The sequence below is a fragment of the Camelus ferus genome, chromosome 7, assembly GCF_009834535.1.
Source record: "Camelus ferus isolate YT-003-E chromosome 7, BCGSAC_Cfer_1.0, whole genome shotgun sequence".
Lineage (NCBI taxonomy): Eukaryota > Metazoa > Chordata > Mammalia > Artiodactyla > Camelidae > Camelus > Camelus ferus.
Window position 1 is genome coordinate 4,284,034 of NC_045702.1, and position 13,055 is coordinate 4,297,088.

At 40.1% G+C, this 13,055-nt stretch overlaps 1 non-coding gene and 1 pseudogene across 1 annotated transcript; both read right to left on the reverse strand.

Moving 5' to 3' along the window:
• Positions 1-14: 14 nt before the first annotated feature.
• LOC102506950 lies at positions 15-5,450 on the reverse strand (annotated as a pseudogene).
• A 106-nt stretch (positions 5,451-5,556) lies between these two features.
• On the reverse strand, positions 5,557-5,628 carry TRNAA-UGC. The gene has a single exon. It is a non-coding gene; the product is annotated as a tRNA-Ala (tRNA).
• Between the last annotated feature and the right edge of the window lie 7,427 nt (positions 5,629-13,055).

Genomic DNA, 13,055 nt, shown 5'->3' on the forward strand with positions numbered 1-13,055 from the left:
TTTGGAGATTTGTTTCTTCTTCCCCAATGATTAATTGATTCAATCATTTTATATCACTATGGGATCATGGATATTTATTTTATACTTGTGGTTATAATCCAGTACTACTTATTTATGTTATTGTTCAAATCGTTCCAGTTTTGGCCACTGGGAGTTCTTTTAGTTGGCTCTGGTGCACCTTTGACACACCTCCATCAATGTGAGGATTTTCTTTTTTTCTTTCTTTCTTTCTTTCTTTTTTTTTGGGGTGGGGGGACTACCTTACTTTTAGCAGAACAATATGCTCCAGGCTGTTTTTGTTTTTTTTGAGTTTCATGGTTTTAACACAAATACAATGTGCACGAGCTGTCTATGCGTTTTCTTCGCTGCGCAGCCTGCATTGGGACTGGTGACTCTGATGGCCAGCTGGGCTGCTCCCTCCACAGTGGCTTTGCGGTTCTTGGAGGAGACGTGAGCAATCTCAGCACAGTAATTTTGTTGCACATCAGCAGCACTTCGAGATCCTTGACGCTGTGGACCAGGAACTTGCGGAAGCCGCTGGGCAGCACGTGCTTTGTTTTCTTGTTGCTCCCGTAGCCGATGCTGGGCGTCAGGATCTGGCCCTTGAACCTCCAGCGTGCCCTATTGTCAATGCCTCTGGGTTTCCACCAGTTCCACTTAATTTTGACATATCATCCTGACTGGTGCCGGATGAACTTCTTGGTCCTCTTTTTGATGATCTTGGGTTTCACCAGGGGGTCTGAGGGCGGCCATGATGCCGACTAGGAGATGGCTGCCACCTCTGTAGGTAGCACCGAGGAAGAGAGCACTCCAGGCTCATTTTGTATGTTTCCTGCTCTAGTCCCAGAATCAGCCATTTCTCCACGGAACCCTGGCTCCTTTTACAGAAGAATGGGATTCACAAACCAAGATATGTGTGATCATTGCTACTATAGTGTCATTTCTTTTGGATCCTCATATGTGAGTATACTAATGCCACTGTCTCTCTGCCCCCCTCTCTCTCTTTCTTTTTTTTTTTTTTAATTTTTTTTGTTATTGTTGAGGGGAGGTAATTGGACTTTTTTTTTTAACATTTTTTTATTGAGTTATAGTCATTTTACAATGTTGTGTCAAATTCCAGTGTAGAGCACAATTTTTAAGTTACACATGAACATACATACATTCATTGTCACTTTTTTTTTTTTTTTTTTTTTGCTGTGAGCTACCACAAGATCTTGTATATATTTCCCTGTGCTATACAGTATAATCTTGTTTATCTATTCTGCATATGTCTGTCAGTGTCTACAAATTTTGAAATCCCAGTCTGTCCCTTCCCACCCTCCACCCCCGGGCAACCACAAGTTTGTGTTCTATGTCTATGAGTCTGTTTCTGTTTTGTATTTATGTTCTTTTTTTCCTTCTCTTTCTGGCTTACTTCACTTAGAATGACATTCTCCAGGGACATCCATGTTGCTGCAAATGGCATTATGTTGTTGTTTTTTATGGCTGAGAAGTATTCCATTGTATAAATATACACATCTTCTTTATCCAGTCATCTGTTGATGGACATTTAGGCTGTTTCCATGTCTTGGCTATTGTAAATAGTGTTGCTATGAACATTGGGGTGCAGGTGTCATTTTGAAGTAGGGTTCCTTCTGGATATATGCCCAGGAGCGGAATTCCTGGGTCATATGGTAAGTCTATTCCTAGTCTTTTGAGGAATCTCCAGACTGTTTTCCACAGTGGCTGCACCAAACTGCATTCCCACCAGCAGTGTAGGGGTTCCCTTTTCTCCACAACCTCTCCAGCATTTGTCATTTGTGGACTTTTGAATGATGGCCATTCTGACTGATGTGAGGTGATACCTCATCGTAGTTTTGACTTGCTTTTCTCTGATAATTAGTGATATTGAGCATTTTTTCCATGTGCCTATTGATCATTTGTATTTCTTCCTTGGAGAATTGCTTGTTTAGGTCTTCTGCCCATTTTTGGATTCAGTTGTTTGTTTTTTTCTTATTATGTCATATGAGCTGCTTATATATTCTGGAGATCAAGCCTTTGTCGGTTTAATCATTTGCAAAAATTCTCTCCCATTCCGTAGGTTGTCGTTTTGTTTTACTTATGGTTTCCTTTGCTGTGCAGAAGCTTGTAAGTTTCATTAGGTCCCATTTGTTTATTCTTGCTTTTATTTCTATTGCTTGAGTAGACTGTTCTAGGAGAACATTTTTGAGATGTATATGAGATAATGTTTTGCCTATATTTTCTTCTAGGAGGTTTATTGTACCTTGTCTTATGTTTAAGTCTTTGATCCATCTTGACTTGATTTTTGTGTATGGTGTAAGGGAGTGTTCTAGCTTCATTGTTTTACATGCTGCTGTCCAGTTTTCCCAACACCATTTGCTGAAGAGACTGTCTTTATTCCATTGTATATTCTTGCCTCCTTTGTCAAAGATGAGTTGACCAAAAGTTTGTGGGTTCATTTCTGGGCTCTTTATTCTGTTCCACTGGTCCACATGTCTGTTTTTGTACCAATACCATGCTGTCTTGATGACTGTGGCTCTATAGTATTGTCTGAAGTCTGGGAGAGTTATTCCTCCAGCCTCTTTCTTTTTCTTCAGTAATGCTTTGGCAATTCTAAGTCTTTTGTGGTTCCATATAAATTTTTTTTTATGATTTGTTCTAGTTCTGTGAAATATGTCCTGGGTAATTTGATAGGGATTGCATTAAATCTGTAGATTGCCTTGGGCAGTGTGACCATTTTAACAAGTCCCAGAATCAGCCATTCCTCCAAGGAACCCTGGCTCCTTTTACAGGAGAATGGTATTCACAAACCAAGATATGTGTGATCATTGCTACTATAGAGTCATTTCTTTCAGATCCTCATGTGTGAGTGTACTAATCCCATTGTCTCTCTGCCTCTCTCTCTCTTTTTTTTTTTTTTTTTTTTGATTTTTTGTTGTTGTTGGGAGGAGGTAATTAGGCTTATTTATTTATTCATTCATTCATTCATTCATTCATTTATTTTTGGAGGAGGTACTGGGGATTGAACCCAGGATCTCATGTTTACTATCATGCATGCTAAGCATGAGCTCTACCATTTGACCTACACCCTGCCCCCTCTCTATGGATTTCTGCATGTCACCATCTGTATCTACATTAAGCTAAACATGAGTTCTTACTGATGTCTCCAGTTCCCATGCATTACCACATCCATCACTCCCACAGTAAGAAACCTGGCTGCCACCCACCACCTGCCATCCATTTACTTAACTGTTCAATTCTAGTATACACACCACACCCCATGCCCCAGTGGGAAATGACTTTATCAACAAGCCTGTAGTACTTAAGTGCAATTCCCTTTGCCTTTAGTCTTAACAGACATTTCCAAAGTTACTATGGTCAGCCCCTTTCCCCCATTCCCTTCAGTGAGGATGTTTTATACCTTTGTAATTCGGTTAGGGTCTTTTGTCATAGTCTACATTCCTTCCTGGGGTCTTCCAACCTTGAAGGGTTTTTTCCTTGTCTTTTAGTATGCCTTGTGCTTTTTTAGTGAAAGCTACACATGACATAGTGGGTAATAGGAACTATGGTTAATAGGCCTGTAGCCTGAGGTTTTATGTTGATCTGGCTAAGGATTCGCTGTGTTTAGTGTTTGCCATGGTCGTATATGACTGAATCCTCAGTTTCCTCTAGTGCCTTTAATTTTGTCTCCCCTGGTGGCTTCGGGTTTCCTTGGAGACTCCTTCTTAAGGTGCGTTACTCGCAGCTTGTACTGAAGCCTATTGACATACATGGTGGTAGGATGTCAGGAAAGGGGGAGATTTCTATAGACTTAGGATTAAATATTAGCCTTTTAGCAAACCTATGTTGGTACATCTTTTTTGGCTTCCCACTACTTTGTGAGACAGGAAGGCTGGCAGAGCTTGGAGCCTGGAAATGGGAAAGGCCCCTTCCCAAGGCTGGATACGGCTCTGGTAAAGCCTGTTACTCCGGAGGGTCAGCCTTCGTAGTGGAGAATGCTGTTTCACAGTGGTTGCTTTTCCCCTCCCCCTGCTGGAGATGCGAAGGGATCTTTCTTTGTTTTCAGTATGAGAACCTAGTGGGATTCCTGTAGGCGAAACCCAAAAAAAGTGTAGGGGTCCCCTAAGACTACAGCCCCCTGGAGTTTCTTTTTTTCCCCCACTTTTTTGGGGGAGGGTGCTAATTAGGTTTATTAACTTTGTTTTATTTACTTATTTTAATGGCGGTACTGGGGATTGAACCCAGGGACCTCATGCATGCTAAGCACATACTCTACCACTGAGCTATACCCTCTCTCTAGTGGTTTCTTGTTCTCAAACTAGTCCACCCCCGACCTCCAGCACTTCATCAAAAACGCCGTGTCAGTGTTCCTGCCCGTTCCTGGTTCTGGCAGCTTCTGCTCCAGGTAAGCAGATCTCAGCTGGGGCTCTGACTGCACCCGTTTCTCCAGATTTCAGAGTGACTAACTCTGATGTGTTAGTTCTTTCTGAGTCCAGGAGAAGTTATTGACTTGCAACTTATTCAGCATTTTTTCTAGTTGTACAGATAGGAGTGGCGATTTCCAAGAACTTTAGAAGCCAGAGCTGATCCAAAAAGTTACACGTACATTTTCAAACCTGGGTTCCCACACATTTTCATGGATGCTCTCTAAGCAATAACTGAAAAGTAGTGCAGAGTGAACTAATAGAACAGTAGGATTCAGATTCCCAGAGGTGGGCCTGGTCGTGGGTTTCAAAGAAATCACTGCTCCTGCCGTTCAGGTAGAGACCTACCATTATGCAGCTGAACGTGCAAGCGAAAGGCTTGGAGTGCCTTGAGGCACCTGAAATGCCTTTCTCTTCTTCTAACCAGGTCAGGCTAAAATATATCAGCCAAATGAAAAAGGCGTGGATAAACAAGTTTCTACTGTATCGCACAGGGGATTTTATTCAATACTTTGTAGTAACTTACAATGAAAAAGAATATGAAAAGGAATATGTGTATCTTCATGTATGACTGAACTATTATGCTGTACATCAGAAATTGATGCAACATTGTAAACTGACTATACTTCAAAAAAAGAAAAAAGAAAAAAATTATGAGACAAGGGCGTGGACAATGTGGTGTGTGTGTGTTAAGTTTTTTTGTTTGTTTTATTTATTTATTTATTTTTCTTACAAATAAAAGCAAAGCAAACTTAACTTGGCTTGGTTTATGTAACAGAAATTTGACATCTGGATTCAGGTGAGCTAATTCCAGTGGTTCATGATGTCACTCAGGACCCACGTTCTTCCCATCTCTCTGCCTTCCGTGGCTCTGGGTTCTTCCGCAGGCACCGCGGCTCCCTCCCCTCCTTTCGCCCCTCCCAGGCTCTCCCTCTGTGGCTACGAGCTGCCTCAGCTTCACAGCTCACTCGGTGCTCCGCCTCGAATTTCTTTGGAGGTGGGCCGGTGGGGAGTGGAAGCTGCCATCCTCTCATAGGCTGGTACAGCGTCACTTCCGCTATACTCTTTTTTTTTGGTGGGGGTGGGGGGAGGTAATTCAGTTTATATATTTATTTTTATTGATTGATTTTAATGGAGGTACTGGGGATTGAACCCAGGACTTTGTGCACGCAAAGCACACGCTCTACCACTCAGCTATGCCCTCCTCTCCACCCACCTTTTGCTTTTCAACTGAACAGTATTGTCTTCATTTCTCTTTCACATCCACTTACAGAACTACCTTCCACTAAAGACGGACTCTTAATAATTTATTAAACTAACCACCTGTTTACCCACACTTGTATTATTTTACTTTGCCTCTGTTACAAAGAAAGCTCTCATACCTAGCCTTGCACAGATTCACGTGCCTGGGCTGGGATTTCTGAGGACGGACTCTTAAGCGGAAATTGTTAGGTCTATGGGTATTGATGGAGCTCTTTTCAGCCTTCCAGGAATAAAGAATTGACAGGAGTGTGTCTGTTTTATCAGTCAGCTGTTATTTCTCTATTTTATTCACCAACTACTAAATGCTTGGTTTAATAAAAATAGAGTATGTCTAGGACAATTGCATGATAGAAGGAGCTTATTTTTAGAGATGTCTTCCTTTGCCCTTGTTCTCTTTTAAATTGTCCACCCACAGGGTTGTATCTTTTTATTCCTCCTCCGAAATTCTACTATTCTTAGGTTTAGGACATATCGGACTGGACCCCATGTTTCCTCTAAGATAACAAGATCATTTCCCACTGCCGCCTTCCCACGTGGTCAGGACTAAGCTCACTACAGCAGTTCTTGTCTCATAACATTTAAATTTGAACAGTTTAATTTCCAACCTAGGAAGTTAAGGGCGTATCAGATGCTCTGCTTTCAACAGTATGAGACTTTCGTCAATGAACAGACAATTCAATCCTTATGTTTCTTGTGTTGGCTTTACATCTCATTTTGGAAAAGCATGACTCATTTTCTCTGCATGGTCTGGTGGACTGAGGTCTGCTCTCCCTACAACAAACCTCCTGTACACCACCTTCCCATTCCTGCTTTTTCAAATGCTTCCCACCATTTCCCTCCTAAAATGTGTGTTTCTCCAATAGGTGTATGAGTTTTGGACAGAAAGTGCAAGTTCTCGCTTGCGCTTTCTCTCTTTTTAAATTGAACTGTAATCAGAGAACATGGTATGTATGGTAGTAAATTTCCGGCATTTATTAAGGTTAATTTCTGACATAATTTGTCCACTTTTCAAAATGTTCCATGTGTAGTCTTTAATTTTGTTGAATAAGGACTTTTGTGAAGATAGGTTAAATCTCTTATGTCCTCACTAATTTTTGTCTTTTAATTAATTTATTAATTTTGGGAGGAGAGGGAGGTAATTAGGTTTATTGATTTATTGATAGATGGCAGTACTGGGGATTGAACCCAGGACCTCATGCATGCTAAGCACACACTCTACCACTGAGCTATACCTTCCCCTCTCCTCTCTCTTTTAATATATGTGAGTTTTGGGAGCAAAGTGTACCCCCTTATTTCCTCATTCATATCATGAATTTTATATACCTGAAACTCAGTGACTTTATAAGATCATTTTCCATACTCCTGTGTTTAAAGTTCACTTTGTTTAGTGCCCAGGGTCTGCACGTGGCCATGTCACATGGTACAACAATATGGATTCATTTAGACCCTGTTGCTGTGTCCCAAGAATTACTGGGATGAGCATGACTGCTATTCTTGCTCCTGTATTACTAACATCTGAACTGGCCTGGGCTGAAACCTGCTTCTCTCCTGATGTACTTTCAGCCTCTCCCAGTAGGACTGAAAACCACTGGTAACACATTCTAGCCTCATTCTGGGCTTCTACCAGAGAGTGTACCCAAAGTCGAGGAGCAGTGCAGCGTGCTCTGCACATGGCGTTGTTGACTGCAAGCCACCAGGTCATCGAGAGGGATTTTCTTTTTCTGCTAGCCATTCCTCCTCCCTGATTAGAATGGTTTCCATATTTTCTCTTCTTTTTTTAAAATAATTTTTTAGCCTTTTAATTTTTAGTTTTATTTTAAAAATATTTTTATTGAACTATAGTCAGTTTACAATGTTGTGTCAATTTCTGGTGTACAGCACAATACTTCAGTCACATAGGAACATACATATATTCGTTTTCATATTCTTTTTCACCATAAATTGCTATAAGATATTGAATATAGTTCCCTATGCTGTACAGCAGAAACTTGTTTTATCTATAACCTTTTTAAAACTGAAGTTTAGGTGATTTACAGTGTTGTGTTAGTTTCTGGTGTACAGTATAGTGATTCAGTTATACATACATATATTCTTTTTCATTACAGGTTACAATAAGCCACTGAATATAGTTCCCTGTGCTATACACACCTTGTTGTTTATTCTGTGCTAAAATGGTTTCCATATTTTCATGGAGCAAAAGTAAATGTTTAGTTTTGAGGCGCCAGCTTTAGTGCTTAATCTTTGTACATATACCTGTGCATCTGTGCACTCTATTTTGAAATGTAATTATTAAATAATGATTCTATTAAAATGAAATGTGAAATCTAGTCAAAAGAACTGCTGTCAGGAATTTTAGTGAACACTAAACCCCCGATTTCCATAGTATGATCTAAGACCCCTGAGGAGCCCCACGACCTTCCAGAGAGCAAAACCACTTCCTGAAAGTACTAAGATGCCGTCCTCCTTTTCCGTTGTGCCGGTGTTTGCCCTGTGTCCACAGCACAACAGACTGAATTCAGAAGCAGGAATGAGATCCTAGGTGTCACTCGATTAAGTCAACCACTAAAGAGATTTGCAAAAATGTGAAACAATGCTACTCCTCTCACAAATTTTTTAGTTTAGAAAATAGTTTTTTTTAATAAAGTACATTGACATGTAATGGATTGAATAAATACATGTTTTTAATTTCCCCATTTAATTTGTACTCCAGTAAATATCAAGAGATACGATTCACATTAACAAAAGCTCTTTGGGGACCTTCATTTTCAAGAATGTAAAGGGCTCCTCAGCCCCCAGATTCTGGGAGCTGCTGCGCTGAACTGATTATTCAGATTCAGTCTGGATAGTTATCTTACAACTTCTTTTGAATTTTTTTTTCAATCTCACAAAGATGGGAGAATTCTATCTACTGTTTCCATCCTCACCTATAGCATAGGTTTTTATTATAACAACTCTTATTCATACATGTCTATAAATATAAATAAAAGGAAAAAGGAGAAGGGAATTGGAAACCCCATCCCATAGACCCCAAAAAAGACATTCAAGTAAGAAAGCTGTCTCTGAGGAATAAAAATTTCTTCTGGTATGAGCTGAAGTGTGTATAATTGTGTGTAAAAATAATTAAAATGTTATTTTTTTAAAATAAGAGGATAATGTCATCCTGCTCCATTCCCAACTCCCATTTCTCTAAAGTTACAATTTCATAACTTTTTTTAACAGCTTTCCTGAAATGTAACTCATATGTTATATAGTGTGTAATTAAATGGCTTTTTAGCATATTTAAAAATTGTGCATCGTTCTCATAATCAATTTTAGAACATTTTCATTACCCCAAAGGGAAATCCTGTACCCAACAGCCTCTCAACCCTCCCACATCTTCCAGCCCTAGGCAAACAATAACCTACTTTCTGTCTCTATATTCACCTATTCTGGAAATTTCGTATAAATGGAATTACACAATATGTAATCCTCTGTGGCTTCTTTCACTTCACATAAATGTTTTCAAGGTTCATACAGGTGTAATGTGATCTCAGGCAAGTAGCTTAACCTCTCTGATCCTTTGTTCATTCATCTGGGACCTACCCATGGAACTGGGATAAGGACAAAGGATGAAACTATGTGAAGTGCCTGGCGTCTAGGAAAGCGCTTAACAATTGCTAGTTAGTGCTGTTCTCCGATGCTAGTATTATTATGAAATTAAATCGGGAAAGGCAAAAACTGGAAGGTTGGATGACATGAAGAGTTGGGGACATGGAGAAAGAGTAACTTTTGTCGACCAATCTGACAGAATTTTGGCAAGTTAAGCATGGATTTACTTTATGACCCAGCCATCCCATCCTAGAGTATTTATTGCAGAAAAATTCTCACGAAAGATCCACGAGGGAACACACACATGAGAATTCATCAGGTGCTGCGTGTGGGAGCAGGAGTCGGAGATGGTTACGAAAAATGTGGTGGATACAGTGCAGTTTACTGTGCAGCAATCAGAGAGCCACACGTACACGTAAGAACAGAGATAGACTTCCAAATACGGTGTTGCACAAAAAAAGGGAAAAGCCAAATGTATTTGCTGGAGATTTAACCAGGAACACAGAAAACACTTTAAGCGTTTTAAAACAGAGAGGGAATTTTATACAGGGAATTGGTTACCTAGGTGATGAAATATTTGGAAGACCAAACAGGGCACAGGTGAAACAGCCTAGGCATTCACAACAGGAGGAAGGCAGCAACACCCCGTGAGGTTGGAGGGGCAAAGGGATGAGGTGATGGGACCTCAGTCCAACGGCTGAAGTCCTTTGGCAGAAGCTGGACCCGTGGCAGGGTTGTTGAGAGGGAACTGGAGCTATGGAGAAGACACAGCTGCTGTAGGAGACCCTAGAAAAGAGAGATGGAGAAGCATATACCGATTCTCCCTCCATCTTCCAGTCTCCCTCCTGTGCTTTCCACTGGCTGAACTCTACCAGAAGCCAACCAGGGAACCTGACAGTGGAGTCTGCAGAGATCAGTCCACCTCCCCACCCAGCTCCACTCCGCGCTGCCCTGTGATACAAAGCACAGCAGGGAAAGATCAAGAGATGAATTTGAGAGTCAAGGATACCAGCCAGCACACAGAATGAGCACAATGACTTATGTACATTACAAATACACTCACATTCAAAACAAAACTACTCATTTGGCAAGGAACCTACAAACTCAGGTACACAGACACATTAGATTAATTGTCCATGCAGGGGTGAGCTGGGGAGTAAGAAATGGCGCTAAAAGGGAATAAACAAATAAATGAAACAAGAGCAGGGCTTTGCAGGAGCAGACAGATACCTGCTCACAAACTGAAAAGTACACTGACTAAGCCCAAGTACATCAAAAAGAGGTTGAGCTGAAAATGACTTTAGGGTAAGCGAGCATGATACTCAGTCAGCTGTTTGATTCCCATAAGAAAGGGACCCTAAAGCGTATGAGTTACCAGAGCCTAAGTGGATACGTCAGTTCCCATCTTCTTGCTTCTTGATAAAGAATCTCAGAATCTCAGGTTTTAAGAGGCTTTAGATCTTTTGCATCGTCTGGAAACAACGTGTTAGGAAGACAGCAGGTTTTACAATCAGGCAGACCTGAGTTCTTCCTAGCTGGAGGAATGTATGCTCACTAAACCTCTCTGAGCCTCAAAGTCCTCACCTATAAAATGAGTGTATGATAAATACCTGGCAGGGAAGGGTTGGAAGTTCTACATGTAAAACAATGAGCAGAGTGTCTGAGACACAGTTGACTTTCCATAAACGGGAGCTAACATCTAGTCCAAGTCCCTCACTTCGCAGAGAAAGAAACGAAGGTTATCATCTCAGGGGAGTTAAGAAGCATATCCAGGATCGTACAGACAGAGCAGAGTTGATTATGGATTTTAGATTTTCAATATGGATATCCAAGTATCCATATTTAGAAAAAAAAACAAAAAAAGAAGAAAAATATATCCATATTTAAACACCCATATTTAAAATATGGATATTTAAACACCTATTTGAATATTCAAATATCCAAATTTAAAATTTAAATATAACATTTAAAAATAATTTCTCCATATTTAAAATTATTTAAATATCCATATTTAAAACCTATTTAAATGGATTTCGTGGGTATATACCTAGGAGTGGAATTGGAGGTACGACTTGAGGATAAATTCCTAGAAGTAGGGTTGCTGTGTCAACAAGTGAATAAATGTGTAGTTTTATTAGACATTGCCAACCCCCCCCCAAGACTGTACATATTTGCATTTCTACCAGAAAATCATGAGAGTGCCTCAAACATTCTTTTCAAAGAGAAATGCTGTCTCTGGGGCATTACAACTGAAGTCTTTTCAAAATCACGTTGTACAAGACAGTCCACACAAACAGGTGTGCCCTTAATGGACAAAACCAGTTCAGCTGACTTGTAATCTTCATCACAAACAGTGTGAGGATCAAGAAACTCGTTTAGCGCACAGCAGCTGTTCAGTGGTAAAGCTTGCTTTCTTGAATATTGATTTCCTCGTGTGTGAGGGAGGCTCTACTTTGGAGGGAAGTGAGAGGAGTGGCGGATGACCTAGATTTGCGCTTTGTACACACGGGTCTTCACAGGACGTATTGTGCGTATAATGTGCAATGAGTACATGTGACGTATAATAAATACAAGGAGATAGAGCCCGCCTCCCAGCAGCACCCCTTCCACTTGTCCTGAGGGCTCGCTGTGCTGTCATCTTTGTTTACACCACCCGTGCCTTCCCTCAGAGCCTCTGCACTTTGAAAGATGCCTTCACCCCTGGATCTAGGGGTGGGTCATATGGCTCTGGCCTCAGCTAAGAAGCCCAACATTTTTTTTAAAATTTATTTTGTATTGAAATGTAGCTGATGTACAGTGTTAGTGTCAGGTGTACAGCAAAGTGATTCAGTTATACATACGTATATTTTTTTCAGATTCTTTTCCATTATAGTTTATTATAAGAAACTGAATAGAGTTCCTGTGCTCTACAGGAGGTCCTTGTTGTTTACCTATTTTATATATATAGTAGGTGTATCTGTTAATCCCCAGCTCCTAATTTACCCCTCCCTGCCCTTTTCCCTTTGGTAACCATAGTTTGTTTTCTATGTCTGAGAGTCTATTTCTTAACCAACTCAACCTGATTCCCTGATTCTGTAAATGTTCCAGGTGTGAACATACCACACTATGAGGACCAAGGTAGAAAACATAAATCGGGCAAGAGAAAAAAGAAATTAGGTGGGGAAGGTATAGCTTAGCGGTAGAATGCATTCTTAGCATGCATGAGGTCCTGGGTTTGATCCCCAGCACCGTTCAATAAATAAATACATAAATAAATAAATAAATAAATAAATAAATAAATAAATAAATAAATACCTAATTGCCTCCCCCACCAAAAAAAATTTTTTTAATACATAAAAAAAAGAAAATAGGTATGTGTTTGCCTAATTGAGCCTCTCAATAAACTAACCTTGAAGCCTGTCTCACTTCTGCACTTCCATCTGCATGACCCAATAAATCCCATTTATTATTTAAATCAATAAGAGCTAGGTGCTCTGTGACTGGCAACCAGAAACATTCTAATTTATACAATGAGCAACTTCAATATTACCTACAAGAATATTTTGCAAATACATGACGTTCCCTAGGTTTTTTAAAGAAAAGATGAGTGAAAAAAATATATATATATCTTTTCATAAAGCTTTTCATTCCAGGAAACAGTTCGTCATCTTGATACAAATGGCCAAAGCTACTAGGTCCAGATTCTAGCCTCTTAGAACTTAAAGGGGGCATTAATATTCCAGGTCTAAATTTGTAGTTCTCAAATACTAAAAGTTAGACCCAAAACTTTATCAAGAAAGT